The sequence below is a fragment of the Pinus tabuliformis genome, chromosome X, assembly GCF_031772625.1.
Source record: "Pinus tabuliformis cultivar Carrire ecotype Pingquan chromosome X, CPIR1, whole genome shotgun sequence".
NCBI classification, from domain to species: Eukaryota; Viridiplantae; Streptophyta; class Pinopsida; order Pinales; family Pinaceae; genus Pinus; species Pinus tabuliformis.
This window is the reverse complement of record NC_142308.1, coordinates 1,215,362,322-1,215,385,398: the sequence shown is the minus strand read 5'-3', so window position 1 is coordinate 1,215,385,398 and position 23,077 is coordinate 1,215,362,322. Positions and strand designations below refer to the sequence as shown.

The following is a 23,077-nucleotide window of genomic DNA, read 5'->3' as shown; positions in this document are numbered from 1 at the left end:
GAACGAAAATCATGTCTCAAAAATGTCAAAAACGGATGTAAAAAATGGCCTCTTTGTAAACTCCCGTCCGACCTCTTAAACATGGTGGCTGCCACTATTTATAACCCCCTGAAAGTACCCCTGCTACTTTCAGCTCAACCTACAAACATGGGGTAGTTATGCAAAAAAATATAACACACGGTGAACAGAGGCTAAAAAAAAGGCTAAAAGAGTTCATTCATAATGATCTCCAAGCAGCAGTGGATTTTCCTTTTGAAAGCCTCCTCACTCCTTTTCTTCTCAGAAACCAAAGAAGCAGCTGCTGAACATAATTCTCCAGAAGAGAGATCGCCCTCTCCTCAAATTGAGCCTGCTGTTTGGCATACTGCTCCTCGTTATTCCTGCTATTAGATTTTTTTCTTTTGTAGCATTGTTTCTTTCGTCGTCTTCGAACTGGGAGCTTATGTCCTAGTTGGGAAGGGGATAACTTGACATGCCATTAAATCTGCATACCCTTCTTGTATATCAAAGGGCTTCAGGTCTGCTTCTTTTTTCTTGTCACGGACACCTGCACCTTGGGGTGGCCTCTAGGCCTTTTACATTGGCCCGCCATCAGAATTTTACTGTCTCAGAATGCTGGGATTCAAAAGTCAGAACAATGGTCAGAGGATGAAATGAAGTGTTTTCCATTTTGATTTTGGCATAAAGGCTTGACTTTCATCGACTAAGCTTTGATTGCACATAATGCGGTATATGTTCTACCTAACTTCATCAATGCTTGATATACAATCAGATCTATACCTCTGCGGGAGAATGTCTCAGCAATTTTTCTGAGATTAAGAGCATTCATAACCTCATTTATCTGCATATTGGAATGATGCGATGAGTTTAGCGGGGATGTGGGGGCGGGTTGTGGGGCACACCCCTTGTCTAAAGATTCTAATCAACAATATTTTCTAGCTCCCCTCTTCTTTGTCGAGAGGATCTCCTAGAGTAAGGGACTGAGATGACTCGAAGAGAATGACCTGGTTTGCTAACCAATCCATAATTGTTTGAGGATCTTCTTACACGCATAAACTTACAATCCTCAAAACAATCTACTGCTTGATGGGTCCATGTGACTTTGCTTGACATTTCTGTTGAGGGGCGGGAGATTCTTCTATTAATATGGTTGATGATGTGATTTGAGTCTCCATGAAGAGGACTTCCTTTTAACCTCTTTCTAAGCTTTCGGCTATGTCCAGCACAAGGCGTTCTATTTCTGCTTGGTTGTTTAATCTGGTATCGAGAAATTTGAAAGACACTATCATGATGTGTCCATGCTCATTTCTAAAAAGACTCCTTGCCCATGCTTGACCCGAGTTGCTCTTGGATTCTCCCTCAAACTTGAACCTAACTCATTCCTCCATAGGGGCTGAAAGACTTCTGTCCGTTAATCGGGGTTATAAGCATCATTGCTGAACCTCCTCTTCTTCTTCTTCTTCTTTTATTATTATATTTGTATTCTTTTCTTTCTTCCGTGGGGGTGGGAGGAGGGCGGGATTTGGAGGGTTCTTTAATAAATGCCTATAGCGGTGGCCAAATTCATCGAAGACTTGAATTATGATATTATCCCATTGAAAGTCATGTCAATCAGCTGGGAAATCCATACCAGGAATTGAACCCTGGTGGATGGCTTAGCACTCTATCAATTTGACCAGTTAAAACAACACCTATTTGCAAGAAATTATAAATCTAATAAGTATTTGATGGCTTAGCACTCTATCAATTTGACCAGTAAAACAACACCTATTTGCAAGAAATTATAAATCTAATAAGTATTTGATGGCTTAGCACTCTATCAATTTGACCAGTAAAACAACACCTATTTGCAAGAAATTATAAATCTAATAAGTATTTGATGGCTTAGCACTCTATCAATTTGACCAGTAAAACAACACCTATTTGCAAGAAATTATAAATCTAATAAGTATTTGAATGACATTTAGCCTCTTTTGGTTCTTCAAGTTGTTGCTAAGATGGGCGCCATATATTCCCTCATCAATAAAAAGGTATTTGCCTGTGAGACCACATTTTGTGTAATGATCGAGTTTTGCTAAAATGTAGGATAGCTGCCGATATTTAGGAGAATTGCTGGAATTTAGGACAATAATTGTAATTGTAACGCCGTTCAGAAAATAATGACGATGGAATTTAATCATGGGTTACTGCCCTTCCTGTTTGATGCCCTGCATAACTATCCACGCCTGAATGTTCTTCCACTGTGCATCAATGAGCATAAAAGAATATATTTATATTATATCAATGTTCTACCAAGTTTCCTGGATGCGGAATTGTGCTTTCGGAGAAATGCATCTAGTGGATGTGTGGAAATACCAAAAATTCTAAGGAATGTTCTGGGATATGTTGGGGTCTTTAATACAGGGGATCGGGTTGAAATAATATACTATTCTTATATTTTTTCCTCAGTAAATAAAATTTCGTTCATAGAAATGATTGAAAATTACATTCTTCAGATACACGTCTTGTGTGTATTCATACATCAGAAAATAAGACCAAAAAATACAGCTACGAGAGCTGATAAGTGGAGAGAGCTTCTTGGACTAAGTGCCCACTTACATTCTAGACAGCACTATTGTGCTGGGAGCCATAAAACAAAAACCAAACTTTACAAACAGCCTGCATAGGCACCAAAAAACTGTTTGTCTGTAGTGGACTAGGGCAGTTTTCTAGGGTTTCTTAAGCAGCTAAGGTTACAATCGTTCTTAGCAGTATTGTAGACTAACGCAGATAAAATTTCCAACAAACAGTGCTATTCATTAAACCATTCAGCACAACTGTAATTTTAACCATTCAACCATTGAACAACTTGATACAACCCGATTCCAATAATCCAGCACAACTGCAATCTGTTCCCAATTCAATACTGATATCAACCAAACTTATTTAATAATTCAAATATACCCTAGATTAAGCTAAACTCACAGGCTAGCTGCAAATCTGAAATTTTACTCTATTACAGGGCTGTCCGAGAGTCCAAATAAGCTCCAGAATGCAATCTGCATTTCTTCAGGAAGACCACAAGTGATTTGTAGATGATCGAACTCTTCGGAAATCAGTCCCAGATCTGCGGCATTTACTCTAGGAAATTCGGACCTGTTTCCAGTAAATGCTCGTACTTCTGTTCATGCGCTGTTCGGTGACCACAGAGAGGCTCCTTCCACACTTTAACTGCAGAATATTAGTGAGAAGCTGACGTTAATCCCAGAGCTGCTCTGCCATATTTCAATTTAGTTTCTATACACCACAGGAAAGCTGCGCAAGGTTTTGATCACTGGAACAGATAATTAGCCTCAGTCTTAAACTTCGCTCTGTTTAGAACCCACCTCAGGAAGAATCCGCTCAGATTTTGACCAGATTCGCTCTGTCCAGAATTAATCTCAGAAGGAATCCGTTCAGCTGGAAAAACTCGCTCTGTCCAGAACTACTCTGAGGGGATCCACTCAGCTGGAATATTATTCGATCTTCCTTGTCTTAGGTTTTTTCCACAAATACTTCACTGTGCGCTATAGAGAGATCCCTGTTGCCAGAATACAGAAACAAAAGGAAAATAGGACTAACTAGGGTGGATTCTTTCACACAGAAATTAGTAGAAGAGAAGGGGTCTTAAAATCCTTAGAGCTCTAGCTGAATAAAATATATGATTTGATCCACAATTGATGATTCCTTTGATCCCAACCCTCCTCTATTTATAGATTTTTCATGGGCTCCCAAGTTGTGAGTGCAACCCCAAACTTTGGGTCTGTTTGACCCAGCTGCCCAATTTTTGCACAATGTTGCCTCAACATTGGAAAAGTTGGGTTTTTTTACGCCTTTAACAAGACTATAGCCTATGGGGTAGGATAGGCTATTTTGTCCTTTATTAGACATCAATTTGGAGAGGACATTACACTGTCCCAGAATAAGAAAAGACATAAAAAGTGTAAAAGAGTAAAGCTGAAAGGCACAAAGAGTATTCAAAGTAACCAGATACTGTTTGAATGTCTCTAGGATTAATCTACTGCTGGTCCCCGAGGAAGTCCCTGTATGGTCCGTGAAAAAGCTCATAGACCTGTCCATCTCTCTGTTCTATAATACCCCATAGGCCCTGGTCCATGTTGAGGCCCTTTTTTTGAGAGGCCGTCAGCTATCCTGTTCCTTTCCCTGTAAATATGGTTGCAAGTAAAAAAAGAGAACATGTCAGTGATTTGCTTGATCTCTTCCAGAATAGGCAAAAACATGATGTTCCTGTAAGTTTGAGTTTTATTCATCGAGTTTATAGTAAGCATGGAATCCCCAAAAACCTGAATCTGAGTGCATCGCTTCTCTAAAGAAAACAACAATAAATGTTTGAATGCTAAGAGTTCTGTCTGACTATTGGTCCCCCTATCCAAGCCAAATTTTGCCTGATAGCAGTGAGCTTCCGAGAGAAAAATTACATAGCCACCTCTGCTCTTCTGTCCCATATTTATTAAGCTTCGTTGAAAAAGGCCCACGACCGAAGTTTGTCTATCAGTCCTGGTCTGAGCACTCTGAGAGGGGCAAGATCCTTTTCCTGGGGAAGTGACTTAAAATGGCAAGAAATTCTGCTGCAATATGATCAGGGATCGATGGTTTGTCCTGAAAAATGGATCTATTTCTGGCTAACCAAACCCCCATCATATGATTAAAGGAATTGTATTGATAGCACGACAACTGGGATTGGAGCGCCATATTTATTAAAAATATAATTTATATTTATGTTTACATATTTATCATTGTTGCAAACGTCGATATTGGGATAAAATTGGCAACAAAAAAAATTGTAAATATCAAGAAAATATTAGTGAAATTTGCCATCAACAAAATTAAGATATCATCAAAATATCGGTAAAACTTGGCAAACATTGGCCTGGCCAAAAAATTGTGATATCACAATTTTTTTCGTGATAAAATCAGGATTTTTGAAACACAAATATTTATAAATATAATATTTGTATTAAGTAAATATATTATTTAATGAATTTATAAATATATTTTATAATTGTCAATATGTATTTATAAAATATAAGAAATATAAATTAAAATATATGAAAACTGAAGCATGATTTATTGAAATCTTATACATAACAATGCTCGATAACATTCATCATCACATGTAACAAAAAATTCTCAAAATTAGAATGGGTTGAGGTCCAACCAGTATGGAATCGGAACTTGCTAATGAGCTAGTCTACTAAAAAGTAATAAAATATGTAATATTTGATATATAACACACACATTAATGTAAATCTAAACCATTAGACACCAAATATGTAAAGTTTGCTCATGTATATAGCATGTTAAAATTTGCAAATAGGGCCAAATTCCACTTTAGACAACTCATTTGATGGAGAGGATGACTGCATTAAATTCCTTTTTTCTAGAGGACCAAAATTGATCTAAAGATCATCAAATTTGGACAAGCAGAAATGTGTTTTTGAATTTATACCCACACGTGTAAATTGTCAAGGTCGACCACAATCATGTAGGCCCATGAAGCCCAAGAGACATGTCACTTCACCCTCAACGTCTTGTATAAATATAAGTGACCTCTCACCTCATTTGGCATGGCATCATCATCACTCACACATTTTTCTCTCTCCTCCTCTCATTGGTTCGTAGTACGTACAACTATTGGGCATATTTTTTCTCTCACACGTGTGGCAAGGGGAACAAATTTCAGACAGAATTATAGGGCCGAAAATTTTAGTCTTTCCTGTAGTTTGACCAGTGTTGACTTTGACTTTCTAGGTAGATTTTGAGTTTGATCTTTTGGGCAATTTTCTGTTTGGGCGGGCCGCACTCTTTGACACAGAAACCGAGGTGTTCTGAGCACTTTGACTGCAGAGATAAATTGCAGGTTGATTGCAGACTTCAAGAAAGAGTTTGACCAAGTTTGATCGCTGACTTTGGGACTGTTTTGGGCTGACTTTGACCTCCTGTTCAAGCCAAGTTTGACTGGGTATGACCAAGTTGCTTTAAGGACATTTCGCTGCTACTTTGACCAACGTTGACTTTCTGGCTAGGGCTGAATTTTACTGTAGATCTGACAGGGCTGTTTTAACTCTGATTTGGCAAGTCAACTTTGACTTTTTGTACTCTCTTTCGGTGCTGAACATTTGATATAATAATAAGAAGAATTGATAAAAAGGGTTTTCCCCATCTTGGGGTTTTTCCTGGACATCCGCCAAATCTGGTGTCCTCTTGTCTTGGCTTGTCTTCTGTATTTTTGTTATTCATGTTCTATCTACAATTATTGTCAATGTGATTAATGGTTAATGTGATTGCTATTGGAATACTAAATTGGAAATTGTCATTGGCCTGTTAAAGAACATTGAAGTAATTGTGCTAAGCATAAAACATACCATTGTTCTTAAAATTAACATGGTTTCAGAGCACAGGTGAAGACAAAGCCCAAGCAAGAGAGAGAAAAACAATCACTAAGAGAGATTTGTTGGATAAACTATTGGACAAGCCTTAACGACTTCTACATCTTACTTCAAATCTAAGGATTAAGCTCAAGGACAAATCTGACTATCATGCATGGAAAATGACTTTGGACTTGACTTTGGAAGAGCACGATGCCATGGACTATGTGCAGGGAGGAGTGGTGGAGCCTCCTTCAAATGAACCTGCTGCTGCAAAAACGAAGTATAAGAAAGGTGAGGTCAAAGCTAAGAGAATTATTGTAGACTCCATTCAAAAGCATTTGGTTCCCTATATCTTTGATTTGGGAACATCTAAGGATATGTATGATACGCTGGTTGGGATGTTCAAAGTAAATAATGCAAATCAAATCCTTTTTCTCAGGAACAAGTTGAAGGACATCAAGATTTGTAAAGGGGAGTCTATCCAATCCTACTTTATGAGAATAACACAAATCAAGAATGACCTACTATCTATTGGAGAATTTATTGCTGATAGGGAGCTCACTCTCATTGCACTTGGAGGTCTTTCAAGAGCACGCGATGTGTTTAAACACCACCATTCTCAACAATGACAAGATTTCTAGCTTCAATGAATTATTGACTAGATGCACTGAAGAGGAGACGAGGACGATGAAGAGAGACAAGCTTGTTACCCACCACTTTGTGGTTGATTTCCCCAGGAGAATTTTTTCTCCATGGTGAACCTCAGTCGGCAGCCAACAAGCCCTTGCAGTGTCCTACTAGCTCGTTGTGCCATTTCTCTTCCACCTGAGTCAGCGATGTGGTACCTCACCCACCTGTATTAATTGTATGTTTGAAGGTGGGCCTCCCGAATCTAAAGGTATGTCTTGTCATTTGGTAATTGAGTATTGAGTTTACTTATCATGGATACTTTTGGGTATGGATTGATGGGGGGATTTGGCGAAAAGGGTGGGTTTAGTTTGTGCTCTTGCCCCCTTGATCTCTTTTGGATGTTAGCCTTGGATCTTAGTCCCGTGGGATCTCCTTTATTGACCATTTGGTTCTAGGGTGGTACTACTTGGCAAACACCGACTTTGGGTGCGTGGTCCCGCTCCTTTATCCGCATATATTACACCCTTTTCACTCACTATACCCCATTCATCATTTCTCCCACTTGGGTCCACATTTCCATTCTGGGTCCACATAGGGCCAACCTCCCTATCCCTTTGCCCCCACCTTGGGTCAGGCTTGGAATGATGCCCCAGAGGTTGAAGCAGCTAAAAGAAAAAAAACATAATTGGCCACATTTAATAGGAAATTGTACCACAAAATGCAAAAGATGGTTGGGACAACAATAATTAGCATGTGGGCAAAAGCCAATACATGAGCTCTACCCCACTCCATGGTCATCACCCTGGTTCCATAGGCCCTAGATGAGGCTCCTCTATCATTCAGGAACGCATGATTGTTCGTTCTATCTTACACATCATGCTCTTGTCTTTTGAGCCCGGAGCAGTTAATGAAATTAAATTCATAAAAGGAAAAAGACATATAAAGAAGGGTAGAAAAATTAAGGTCGGGGCACCTCGTGTACCACGATTGCTCCCTTCTACACATTACATACCCAGGTGTGGGCTTCCCCTTATTCGATTACCCTTATGCCCCAATATGCGGCCCAGGGTTGCCCTTCTCATTCCCTATTCCATTCCACTTATTTATTGCTTGCCACCCCATTAGAGGGATGTACCTTGGACATACTATCCCCTTTAAGGGTTGAAACCGCTTAATAAGGTGCTTGGTCAACCCCCTTTGGAGCTTGGAGACACTAGCACATGCCAAAGCCCACTACGGAAGGGCATGCCATTATGAAGTGCCCACTTTGTTATCCATGATTTGTAAACTCTTTTACTCGATTATTTGAATGACTGGTTCTACTGGAAGCTTAGGGGATGCATTGGATCTTCTGTAGGATTACAGGTGGTTTCTATTTGGGTTTGGTCTCCTTAGACGGGATCCTAACCCCCAGAGGTCTCCATTGGTACATATACGGTGTGCATAGAGAGCCATTGGCCTCCACAGCAGTAGACAACACTCCACGAATCTTCATCAATGCTCAAAGACTACTAGCGATCCACTTTTGGGAATTTGGTGATATGCTTGGTACATTATGCTGAGGAGGCCCCCACAGGAGCCCCACACTCTTGGTAGGTGTCTCAGGACTTGTACGAGGTCATGGCAACATTCATTCCACCGCCCGGACCCTTGCAGAGGATCTACAGGGATTTCCGATTTCATATGGAGACCCATGGGGTCTACTACTTGGAGAACAAGGGACCACCCCCTTGTCTGTCATATTTCGAGGAATTTATTCCTCAATATGGCACTTCAGGACATTATTAGGCCTTTGGAGGACCCCACGACATGTACATATTATTATTTGGCTCCTTGTGAGGCTTATTTTTACACTCGTGAGCTAGTTTGGTGGGCTTGTCACCAATAGGGGTTTTATTTGCACATTATTTTAGCAGCATCAAGACATCCTCAATACATTGTAGTACTTTCATTTGAAGAAGAGCTTGGTGTCTATTTCTGTGATGGAAGATAAAGGCTTCAAGGTAGCATTTATTGATGGAAAGGTACGTATTTGGCAAAGAAACCCTAAATATGCATTCACACTTGGATTTAGGATTGATGGTCTCTATCAAGTTGGAGGAGCCTTGACTCACGATACTTCTCATCAATCTAAATTATGGCACCAGAGATTTGTCCAACTTCATTACAAAGCCTCTAAGTCACCGGATTCGCCGTATTTAATCCTTAAAATTCGAAATTCGCCGTATTTAATCCTCATTCGAATTTGTTCGATAAAATTCGCCGTATTTAATGACGTATTCGAATTGCATGGCGAATTCGAATTTCTGTCGATTAAATTCGACATTAAAATCGATGAAATTCGCCAGAGATGCGTTAAAATTCGTGACTGATCAAGGGTTATATGGACGCTCCCTTAAAACCAACTCGGCCTACAGCCTACAGGCCAATAGAAAACAACGAAACTCAGAAAACTGCCGCGGCCCGCGTGTGCATCTGCATTTAGTATAGCTGTTTCTGTTCCGTTATGTAAACTCCCTCCATCTGTAATATTCTATGTGATATTGGCTTGTCTTTCGAATAACTCTCGTGATCTGCTTTTCTTTGGAATAAAATGACACAATGCCCTTTCGCATGTAGAACTATTATATATTATATATAATATATTGTATAATATATATAATATATTATATATATTATATAATATATTATATATATTATGTATAATATATTATATATTATATATATATTATATTTAATATTTAATATTGAAATTATAATTTTTATTTTATTTTTATAGTTATAATTTGAAATAATTTTTGTTTTTAGGTATATGGATTTATAAATATTAAGTATTTTAATCATAGGTGCAGAACAGAAACAGCTATACTAAATGCATTTGAAGTTGCCATACCATTTCTCATATGCATATGATATATCTATCTATAATATACATTTTTTTTTTCGAATTTCTATATGTCGAATTTTATCGACAAAATTTGAGTTGCCGAACTTTATTCGAATTTCATGGTCCTCGAACTCGAACTCGAACTCGAACCTGGTGACTTAGCAAAGCCTTACCTGGGGTAAGGAAGATGGTCACAGGTATGCCTGAGTTCAACATGAATCATGAAGGAGTTTGTCAGGGTTGTGCTATTGGGAAACTTACAAGTGGTCCATTCCTTTTAGTGAAAGCCAAACTACTGATATTCTTCCATTGGTCCATTCTGACCTATCTAGTATGTTGCCCTTAATATCATTGGGAGGATACTTATACTATGCAATCTTTGTGGATGACTTCTCATGTTAAACATGGATCTATTTCTTGAAGAAGGATGAAGTGTTCAAATGGTTCCGTTCTTTCAAAACATTGGTGGAAAATCAAACAGGAAAGAAAATCAAGATATTGAGGACTGACAATGAAACCAAATATGAATAAAATGAATTCAATGACTTTTTTAGAGAGGCTGACATTTGTTAGAAAGTTAGAAAGGCAAAATTTTTTCCTTACGCTGATAATTACTTGTGATACTCTTATGTTCTCTTTTATCTTTGTTTCATCAAGCAATTATCAAAACAAAACATGAAGATTAGGGACACCAGATGTAGGCAGACAGCCAGGGCTAAAACCCCTATATAGGGGAAAACCTAGTTAAGAACTCTTCCTTTAGTAATTCAATTTTGAGATGGACTGACCTTAAACCAACAAACCTTCCTCCTCCACCAAGTCAGGCTTCGAATGAGATACTGCAACCTTCAATAGTCTCTTATTGTCTAGTAGCTATAGTCCAAAATCAACCCAGAAATTTCGGCCCAAGCTTCACCAACAGCTTCTGAATTTTGGCCCCTCCAGCAGCTTCACAACGTCACATGTGTGAGAGAAAGAGAGAATTTCGACTTCTTATGCTTGTGAGAGACCTCCTTCTTCTTCGCTATCCTTTTTCCTCTTCTTCCTTGAAATTCACACTTTTTTCTTAGCCCAAAAATTGCAGATCGAACTTGTTGTGTGTATGTGACAAATGAGGCCGAGTCGCTGCCTTTATATGGTGGTTCTGCTACCCAGTTTAGGCCAAATTGTCCAGTTTGAGGTCGACTTGGTGGAGGCCTAATTGACCTATTTTTACAATAAAATAAATTTCTTCTTTGACAAATAAATCCCAAGAAATGTTCTTTACAATATGACTTGGACAAGGACACTTGACATAAATCCTGGAAGCCTTCAATGGAGGCGTTGACCGTAAAAACAGTGGACCCAAGCATGAAACGCATGCTTTAATAAGTCAATTTATTTAATAATAATTTTGTTTTCTTTCTTTTGATAAATACATTTTATTATGACTTAAGTACAATTATGAAGACCGACACTAGTTGCATTCTTTAACACTCCCTCTTAACTGGGGAGTTATTCATAATTACCTATATCTATAGAGGTACATGGAAGATCTCCAAAATGAATTACGAAGAGTTCTAGCACACTTAGTGTTGCGGACTAGATTCCTAACTAGGGTAATCTATTCGAGTGGGACTAAGATGTACTAAAGCTTTCAACCAGTCTAGACCATCAGGCTTACTAGCCAACCATCAACCCATGGATCTAGATGTGTATCCGAGGTCAGAGCTCCAAGATCAATGCCACCCTCCCTCTTCGGGATCTAGACATCAACACATAGGGCGACCAGATGTCCTCCCAAGCATCTGCCATTAGATGCTTCATCTCTCCCTAATAAACTACATATATCCATTTGTCCAAGTATGCTTCTAGAGTGTTCATCCTTCTTCTGGAGAGATTTATCTGTACAAACACAAACCCCAATCAACAATAAATTACCAAATATACATATACGAGTAAGCACAAATCTTTGAGGTCCTTAATCATCCCGATGTCACTTATATCAAGTTATTCATATGCAACTAGTCAAAAGTTTTTCTTCTTTCATTTCAGTAGCATTAAGACATCCTCAATACATTGTAGTACTTTCATTTATTCTCTGATTCAGAGTTGCGGGGGAGTGCTCCCCCCCCCTCGTCCCTGCTCCCAATCCACGCTCTGGTTGGGAGCGAGTCGGGAGCGCGCTCCCAATAAAAAAATTTCTTCTCCCTGCCAAAATTGGGAGCGATATTGCTCCCGTCGCTCCTGGAGCGAAAATTACAGCTCGAGAGCGATCGCTCCCGAGCTTTAAATTTTCGCTCCGGGAGCGATTCGGCCGACGACGGGAGCGATCTGGGGGAAAAAAAATCGTGGACGCCAAAAAAAATCAAATTTTAAAAAAAATTTATGTTTTAAAAACACAATGGGGCCAAAAATATTTCATTATCACTTGAATGAGAGCAAGAGCAAAGGAGAGCAAGAGCAAAGGAGTGAGGAGAAGCGAGGAGCAAGCGTCGAGGAGCAAGGAGCAAGCGTGCAAAGAGGTAAGTAACTTAGTAATTTAGTTAGTTTAATTTAGTTTATTTAGTTTATTAACTATATTTAGTAAAAAAATCATAAATCTAAATTAAATTAATAAATTAAATTAATTAATCTAAATAAATTAAATTAATTTGCAGATTCAAAAGCCTACAAATATCAAACATCATGGACCTGGCTATATTTCTTGGCATTTTCCTCTTCTTGGTCCCTTTTATAGTTATTATGGTGCTGGAGAGTAGGAAACGGAGGGGGCCAAAATGAAGAGGGGGATGAAGAAGCTGGAGAAAGTGGATTTGATGAAAACCCCGATGAGGAGGAGCTGGAGGAGGGTGAACATGACTCTCAAAAAACTAAACAAGACCAAACCCCATTGTGGAAATATGTTAACAGGCCTGAAGCAGGGAGAGGGGGTGGAACCACTAAATTTCATTGCCCCCATTGCAACAATGATTACACAGGTTCATACACATGTGCTAGAAAACACCTCTGCGGGAAAAGGCCATGGGATGGAGACAAACAAATAGGAATCAAAACTTGTCCAGCGGTGTCAGCAGCGAATAGAGCCAAATACATAAGGGAAGAGGAGGAAGCCCAATACAAATCAAAAAAATCAAGGGGTTTCTTTGAACCAAGCTCACAATCACAAGCACAAAGAACTCCTTCAGCGTCCTCCCAAGGCAGTGGATATGGAGGCATAGGGTCCTCAACTTTAAGGCGTAGAACCATATCAGGTTTCCTTGATGAGGGGTGTAGGAATGATGTGGATTCAAAGGTTTACAGGTTTCTCTATGCATGTGGGATGCCATTCAATGTTCTTCGCTCACCTTATTGGCACGAAATGGTTTCTGCCATAAATGATGCCCCTAAAGGATACAAGAGCCCTGAGTATGACAATGCAAGAACCGTTGGACTTGATCATGAAAAAGCAAAAATATCACATTCTTTGAATAGAATGACAAGTTCTTGGACTGACCATGTGGTGTCCATTGTATCTGATGGATGGACAAATGTAAAAGGCAAGCCATTGATAAGTGTTTTTGCTGTGTCTGTTAGTGGTGCCATCTTTCTAACTGCACATGATTACTCAGACAAGTTCAGGACCGCCATCAACAAAGCAGAAGCATTACTTGAAACAATTGACCGTATTGGGCCATACAATGTCATCCAAGTCATCACTGATAATGCTCCTAATTGTAAGGCAGCGAGAGCAATTATTGAGGATAAATACCCCAACTTGGTCTAGATGTTTGGTTCACACATTGAACCTTCTGATGCATGATGTTGTCAAGAACAAAAATGCACAATACAAATGGATTGGTGATTTGTACAAGAAAGGCAAACAAATGATAAAATTTATTACAAATCATAGCAATACCCATGGCCTTTTCTGCAGTCACTCGAGATTGGAGTTGTTGAAGATTGCGAAGACCAGATTTGGTAGCTATTATCTCACCTTCAGGCGCCTTTTGAAGGTAAGAGAGTCATTGGCTAGCATGGTATCAAGCCCACATTGGCAGGTATTAAAGGAAAGGGCTACAAATGCAGCTGAAAGGCGAGGTTTTGAACTGGTGGAGGAGGCTGCTCTTGATGGTCAGTTTTGGACAAGTGTGAGGCAAGTATTGGATTTCACCAAGCCCATTTATCACATGATTCGGTTTGCAGATACAAACAAACCAGTGATTGGCGAGGTGTGTGAGAAGATGGATACCATGTCGGGGCAAATAAAAGATATTGTTCATAATAGAGATCTTGACTTGTACAAACTGATTCATGATTGTGTGTGTGAACGGTGGAATAGACTTAATCTTCCACTACATTGCTTGGCGTATATCCTTATGCCAAAATACTACTCTACATCTTGGTTGGGCCAACCTGCACCAAGGGGTGGGATTAGGACCAAACCCCATTTAGATGCAGAGGTAAATGGTGGATATTTGCAAGCATTAGAAAAGTTGATACCTGACAGGGAGGAATGTGCAGTTGTGCGCCTTGAAATAGGCAAATACTTCAGTGGCATTGGTTTGTTTGGTACCTTCCATGCAATGGAAGACAAAGACAGATTTGATGCTCTCACATGGTGGGAAACATATGGCGGCCATAGACTTTTGCCAAAATTGGCAAAAAAAGTTCTATCATAGGTTGTGAATACTTCTTCTGCAGAGAGGTGTTGGAACAGCTACAACTTCATACACAATGTGAAAAGAAACAGAGTCAATGAAAACCAAGCATAAAGCTTGGTTTATGTGCAATACAACTTGAAACAATGTAAACTTTGAAACGGGAACCGTAAACTCAAAACGGGAACTCTAGCCAAAAAACCCCTTAAAAACATAAAAAACAATGTTAAAAACAAAAAGTGTTGACGCTGGAATAACACTTTTTTTTTATGTAGGGTAAATTTTAAACATGTTTTAAAAATGACGGTGAAAACCAATTTTTTATGGAAAAATTGTCCCAAAAATGCCCTCAAAACAAAAAGTGTTGACGTTGGGATAACAGTTTTTTCCCCTTTTTTTTCGAGGGTAATATTTCAACATTTCGAAATAATAGCGTAAAATATTTTATCATGACCCTGAAAAAGATTAAAATTTCAAACAAATAATGAAGACATAAAATAAAATTAAAAATAAAAAAATTAAAACAATGAAAAAACACAACAAAAAAAGTTTAAAAATTAACAAAACATAAATTAAAGCATGTACTAAAAAAAAAAATCAATCATAAAAATGTCAAAAAAACTAAACTAAAAAACACTTAAAAATTATAAACAAATAAATAGTAAAAAAACATATTTAAAAAAAATGGAAAAGAAAAGAAAAAAAAAATCTTGTAAACAATAAAAAAAAATTGTCAAAAGAAAAGAAAAGAAAAGAAAAGAAAAGAAAATATATATATATATATATATATATATATATATATAGATATGGAAAAGGAAAAAAAAATTGAAACAAACTATAAAATTTAAGTAAAAATAGAAAAATTTAAAAAACATTATCAAAAAACTAAAAAAAATGAAAATTAAAAACAAACTAAATTTAATAAAAACATAGAAAATTAACAAAAAAAAATAAAATTAAAAACTACTAAAATTAAGATTAAAATGTTAATTACTTAAAAATATATATATTAAAAAGACAAAAAAAAATGTTAAAATTTTTTTATCTCATAAACCATAAAAGAATTAGGAAAAAAAAATCAAAATAATATATATATATATATATAAAATTAAGTAAATAAAAATAGAAAAAAAACATTAAAAAAACCTAGGAAAAAAAAAACTAGATTTAAAAAAAAAACATAGAAAATCCACAAAAATAAAAATAAAAAACTAGTAAAATTAACATCAAAAACATTTTTAAAAAAACTAAAAAAATAAAAATACATTGAAATTAAAACAAAAAAAACCAAAAAATTAAAAAAAATTTAAATTTTTTAAAGAAACATAATTTTATGTATTTAAAAATTAATTTTTTTTATACATATTGTTTTTTTTATTTAGAAAAATATATATTAAAAAATTTTAAAATAATTGCTTAACAATTTTATTCTTTTGTTTAAATAATTATTAACAAATGTTTTGTTTTTTTTTTTAAACAAATTTCTTTAAAGGTTTTTTATTTAAAAAATTTTTTTGGGCCCTCCCGGCCGCCCGCGGTGGCGCGTCCCCGGGCAGCCTGGAAGGTGGAGGGGAATCACCCCTTCGCCCTCCGGGCCGCCTGCAGTGGCGCGGCCCCGGGCGGAATTGCCCCTCCGCCCTCTGGGCCGCCCGTGGTGGCGCGGCCCTGGGCGGAGGCCTTGCGTGCAAGCCCCAGAATTGCCCCTCCGCCCTCCGGGCCGCCCGTGGTGGCACGGCCCCGGGTAGAATCGCCCCTCCGCCGTCCGGAGGCGGAGGCTTCGCCCAGGGCCGCGCCACTGCGGGCGGCCCGGAGGGCGGAGGGGCGACCCCGGGCGGAGGCCTGCACGCAGGTCCTCCGCCCGGGGCCGCGCCATCGGGGGCGGCCCGGAGGGTGGAGGGGCAACCCCGGGCGGAGGCCTTGCACGCAGGGCCTCCGCCCGGGGCCGCGCCACCACGGGCAGCCCGGAGGGCGGAGGGGCCTGCACGCAGGGCCTCCGCTCGGGGCCGCGCCACCGCGGGCGGCCCGGATGGCTTTTTAATAATTGTTTTTTCTTAAATAATTAAAAACAAAACAAAATTGTTTAGCAATTAATTTAAAATTTTTTAATATATACTTTTCTAAATTAAAAAAATGATTTGTATAAAATTTTCTTAATTTTAATTTTAATTTTTTTTGGTGTTTTAAATAAAAAATGCAAGTTTAAATTTATTTTTATTTTTATTTTTATTTTTTTGTTTAACCAATCTTGTTTTTTTATTTTTTAAATAGAAAAATACATGATTCTTGAAAAATTTAATTTTTAATTTTGAATACATGTTTTTTAATTTTTTTTTTTTTTTTGAAATCTAGTTTGTTTTCATTTATTTTTTATTTTTTTTCTTCTTGTTTTTGTTAATTTTTCTATTTTGACTTACTTAATTTTATATATATATATATATATATATTTTTTTTTTTTTTAAATTATGTTTTTTTTTTTTGCCAAATTCTTTTATAGTTTATGAGATAATTTTTTTTAGTTTTTTTTTTAAATGTTTTTAATGTTAATTTTACTAGTTTTTTATTTTTATTTTTGTTAATTTTCATTTTTTTTTTTATTTTTTATTTTTTATTTATTTATTTTTTTTTAATCTAGTTTGTTTTCATTTATTTTTTCTTCTTGTTTTTGTTAATGTTTTTTTTATTTTTCTATTTTGACTTACTTAATTTTATATATATGTATATATATATATTTTTAAATTATGTTTTTTTTCCAAATTCTTTTATAGTTTATGAAATAATTTTTTTTATTAACATTTTTTTTATATGACTAACATATAAAACAATAAAAATAAAACAACTTAAAAATTCTCTAAGTAATCATAATTTAAAAAAAAAATGGACATGATAAATTTTAAAGTGTGAAAAATAAGTCCTCTAAAAAAAATGGTATGATGTATAACGCGTTGCATCAACACGTTTCAAAATCAGCATAAAAATTACTAACATTTAAAAATGAATATTTATATTTGATACATAAGAATATTTAAATTGTCAAAAATATGCTCCAAAAAATAAGTATTGTATTCTGCATCACCACTTTTCAAAATCGGGTCATGTTTTTACTACCTCTATGAAACGGGTAATCGTATCGGTTATTTAAAGTGCCAAAAACTATGTTCTAAAAAAAATATGTGTATTCTGCATTGTCCCTTTTCAAAATCGGGTCAATTTTTTGCTATCTCTACGAAATGGGTAACAGTATCAGTTCCCGTTTCAAAGTTTACATTGTTTTGAGGTTGTTGAGTCATTACTGTGATCGGGCTTATGAGGATCCCACATATAAAATTTGGGACAATCGCCTAGAGGATGACAATTTGGAGGATGGTATAGTGCATCTTGAAGAACTGGAAGAGGAACTTATAAGGGATGAAGATGAAGTAGCTGCAGCTGCAGCAGCCATGTCACCTCCACCTCCACCATCCAATAGCAGTGCTCGAGGTCCGAGTCTTGTTCCTTTGCTGTCGCCACCTCCATCTACACCCTCACGTGGAGGGCATGTGCCTTCTAGTTCTGGTCGTCGGTCTGTGCGGGAGACTCCTAGAAGACCACCACGACCTGCTTATATTCCTGAAGACTCTCGTGGCAAGGGCCACATGTAGATTTACAGTTTACTTGTCTTTTCTAGTTTCTATTAGTTTTCATAACTGTTGAGTCTTGAGTCCTTGACTCTTGACTCTCGACTCTTTCATATCATAATGATATTTTTTGTAAACAATATATGACTGTGACAATGAAAATTTGAAGTTTGAAGTTGGCAATTATAACTCATTGGTAATGATTGTGAATTATGAATATGATGCTTCGTGAAAGACTAAAGTTGTTTCATTTCATTTCATTATTCATGTTTCATTTTATAACATTTCATTTCATGTTAACAGTTGGAAGTTAGGACTTAGAAATATCTAAGATATTATTTCTTGTAATGGTTAAACTTAGCTTACAAGTACAACTTTGGTGATCAATGATGATAAATGTTATATATTGAATTTTCAATTTTGAAAGCTTGAAGTTGAAACTTTAAGATTGAATTTGATGAATCATGATTCACGAGACTCTCAACATGTTGCAGTTGTAAAATGTATTTTACTAACTTGTGAACATGGTTAATGAAGATTATAACTTCTAGATTATTGATGTGACATGGTTCAATGATCAATATATATATATATATATATATATATATATATATATATTTAATCTAATTCAGCATTCTACATTTTTTTTTTTGACATATATGTATCAAAAATTAGAAAATATAATATATATATATATATATATATATATATATATATATATTTTTAAAAAATCGCTCCGGTATATGCTCCCAAACCGGGAGCTTTTGAAAATGTCGCTCCCGCTCCCCGCTTTCGCTCCCGCTCCCAAGTAACATTGCTCTGATTTCTTCTTTAAGGTATCCAACATGACCATCATAATATGCCTTCCCTCTCAACTGGGGAAATCAACTACTTTCTTTTTCTATAACATCAGAGAGTCTTTCATGGCTCCATTCCTTCTTACGGTATCAAGGTCATCTTGATCATCATCATGCTCATATAGTTATCTTCATTATCTTGAAGATTGTGTACCTTCAAAACTTTAATAACAAGTACAACCAAATACATATATAGAAGCATGAAGTTAACTGTATCAAAGTTATGTCAATATAATGGAAGCATCAAAACAATCAAATACTTTAGACATCAAATACCTAAACCTAGTTAGGTTCATAATAAGAGACACATACCTTTTGCTAGGGTTATTGTCATAAACCCTAGACCACATCATTAAAACTTAAAGCAACTCAATCAAGATATCAGTCTCATTATATCTAGGGCCTCAATATTACTTTCAGAGATATATGACAAACTCTACTAAACCCTAGATTTCATCTTCGAGACACAAATCCTTAGATATCAGCTATTCAATCAAATAACAATTCTACTATACATGTTAGGGTTTGTTGCAAACCTTAGATTTTATCAACAAAACTAGATCATATTGGAAACAATATCATTACATCCTAGAATATCAATCTTCTAGTAAAGTTTTGTTACAAATCCTAGAATTCACAAAATATGAGCATCAATAATTAGGTTAGTATACTCAGATATACATATCTAGGATTTAATAATAGAGTTTAGGCTTCTGTGATCCATATCAAGTTAGAGAAAGATTTCGGCGAAAATCACATGGAATCTCATTTGTCGACGCGTTTCGAACCAACTAGTGTGGTTCATCGTCAGGACAAGTTGAAGAAATAGATCTAGCTCATCATGCTAAATAGTCTGAGCGGAGCCTCCAACAGCTATCATCTCTAACGGCTAGTTTGACTCAAGGACAGGGGTCAAAATTATTATAATATTTTAATTCGTAAAAATAAATAAATTAAGGTAAATGGTACGAGACCTAATAATTAAAAACTATAAGTTAATTAATAATTAGTCAAATAAATGACCTTGAAAGGCCTAAAAATATAAATAATTTTATTTAAAAGTATTAAGAATAAAAGGTAATAAAGAAAATCAAAGTTAATAATTAAAATTATAATTTAATTAATAATTAAAAGGAAAATTAGTTAATTAAATGACCTAATGGATGAATAAAAAATTATATTTGGCATGAGACCTAATAAATAAAAAATTTTATAAGTTAATTAATAATTTAAAAAGGAAATTGGTTAAATGAAGAAAATATAATCTTATTTAAAAGTATTATTAAAATTGTAAGTTAATTAAAATAATAAAAGGTAATAAAGAGAATAAAAATGATAAGTTAGTTAATAATTTAAAAGGAAAAATATGACCTTGTAATAAGGGATGGAGTAATATATAAATTAATTTTATATAAAAGTATTATTAAAAATGTATGTTAAATAATAAAATGTAATTAAGCTATAAAAAGGACCTTAAATGGAAAATTAGTTAAACCAGAACAAGGATATCATTGTTCTTAAGGCAGACAAGGGTGGTGCTGCCGTGATTCTTAACAAGGTTGATTACCGCAGCAAGATGTTGGATCATCTTCATAATAGTGGTAGCTACAAAAAGCTTTCCAAAAATCCCTTGAAGAAGGTTGCTAGAAATGTGGCTTTGGCCATTAAATCCATTGGCTCGTTGAGTTCCTTGCACCATAAGCTCATTGAAAGCAACCCTATTACTCCTAGAATCTATGGCCTCCCAAAGATTCACAAGGAAGGAGCCCCCTTAAGGCCCATCGTCAACACCATTGGAGGTCCTACCTATCTTCTTGCGAAGTTCCTGGCTTTAAAGCTTAAGCCCCTTGTTGGTCGGACGAAGTCCTTCGTAAAAGACTCTGCTTCCTTTATTGAGGAGCTCAAGGACATTAAGCTTGATCCTGGGGACATTCTTGTCAGTTTTGATGTTGTCTCCCTGTTCACTTGCATCCCTATTAATGAGGCCATGGATGTGATCAACCGCCTAACAGATCCTGACACGGATAGGTTGGTTGAGATCTGTCTCACTTCCACCTTCTTCAGTTTTGAAGGGGAGTTCTTCGAGCAAACATGTGGGGTTGCAATGGGATCCCCCCTTTCCCCTGTTGTTGCTAATCTGTTTATGGAAGATTTTGAGTCCAAGGCTCTGAACTCTTCCCGACTCCTTCCTAAACTATGGAAGAGGTATGTGGATGACACCAATGTCATCTGGTCTCATGGCCAGGATGAGCTTGATCTCTTCTTTGATCATCTTAACAGACAGTCCTCAGCCATTAAGTTCACTAAGGAGCAGGAAGTTGAGGGATGCCTTCCTTTCCTTGATATTCTTATTTCTAGGAATGATGATGGTTCCCTCGCCCATCAAGTTTTTCGAAAGAAAACTCATACGGAGCAGTATCTTCATGCCAGTTCCCACCATTTCCCGGCTCAAAAGATGGGTGTTCTTAGTACCCTTGCTACTCGGGCCCTGAGGATCTCGGACAAGAAGAGCTTTGAGAAGGAAAAATCCCATCTGCTGGATGTCTTTGTGGAGAATGGTTACAGTCTATGTCACATGGTTCGAGTTCGAATTCGAGTTCGACAACGATTAAGTTCGATTCGAATTCGAATTTTCCGATCAGGTTCGAATGAGGTTCGGCATTAGGTTCGACTATACATATTTTTCAATATATATATATATATATATATATATATATATATATATATGACCTCGGTCTAATGGAGCAGGAATAACCTTGTATAATGGACGTTGCAAAGATTGAAGGATTAGACATTCTCGGCATATCTGTTTTAGCATACAAATCTACCTAGACATATCACAATTGCACAGCTAGTGATCTCGACATACCTGTGAGGATCTCAGCTGAATGGAGTAGCAAAGATCTAGGACAAAGGCACAGTGTCAATGGATCTCGCATAGCAGTCTTGGCATCAAGGCCTCAATGATACTCCTGTAGAAGTCTAGACTCTAGACAAAGAACAACAATGATAGAACCTCTCTCTCGGCCTAATAAGATTGATGTTAGACGTTGTCTCGACTCTCAATCACACACACACACACACACACACACACACACATATATACTACAATTGTGGCACAATAACAAAGCCGCAGAAATGATCATTCTTGGAGGATACAATCCCTGCATAACAAAGAGCCACAGTAACCATTACAGTCTCGGAATAAATGAGACAGTAAGGACCTCAGTATAGTGAGGAATAGTATCTCATCTCGGTGGATCTATTTCTTAACAGTCAATGTATGTATATATGTAATGGAAAGATCTTCGGATCCCTCACTATCTTTACATGATCTCACTGTCTCGGTGTAAGAAAGATCACAATGATCCTGCAGTCATGGAATACACTCTCGCATGATCACAGTCAACATGATGGTCTAGAGTACAGTGATGAAGGTAGGATAAAACAGCTATCATGGCTGTCATAATGAAGTTCTCAGTGCATCATTAAAAAAATCGAACCTTAAAAAATTCGTTAAAATTCGCCTTTAGGTTCGTTGAGGTTCGTTTAGGTTTGAGTTCGTTCAGGTTCGACTTGAGGTTCGAATTTCAGGTTCGGCGAACCTGAACGAATTTCAAATTTTTTTTCAGGTTCGCCGAACCCTGTGACATAGGTTACAGTAGATACATGGGTCATAGGGCTTTCCTTAAAGCTTCCAAGAATTTTCTGGCGAAAAGAGAACTAAAAGATCGTGTTCCTGGTGTCCATCTTCCTTATGTTCAAGGGACCACTGATAGAATTGGTAGGATTCTCAGGAGACATAGTATCCCTGTGTCCTTTAGGCCCCTAAACACCATTCGTTCGTCCCTCAGATCGGTGAAGGATCCCATCGACCCTAAAGATATGAAGGGTGTTTATATGATCCCCTGTTCCTGTGGGACCCCCTATATTGGGGAGCCTGGTCGTTCCATTAATCAGAGGATTAGCGAGCACGCAGCGGATCTGAAGCATAGGAGATCTAAGTCTTCCACTTTGGCTGAACATGCTGAGAAAACCAATCATCATGTTTGTATTGAAG

General features: G+C 36.9%; 1 protein-coding gene across 1 annotated transcript in view; it reads left to right on the top strand.

Annotated features, from left to right (window-relative positions):
• LOC149144332 (F-box/kelch-repeat protein OR23-like) overlaps positions 1-23,077 on the top strand; it is a 38,074-nt gene that overhangs the window by 1,709 nt on the left and 13,288 nt on the right. The gene's annotated exons all lie outside the window — the stretch shown is intronic.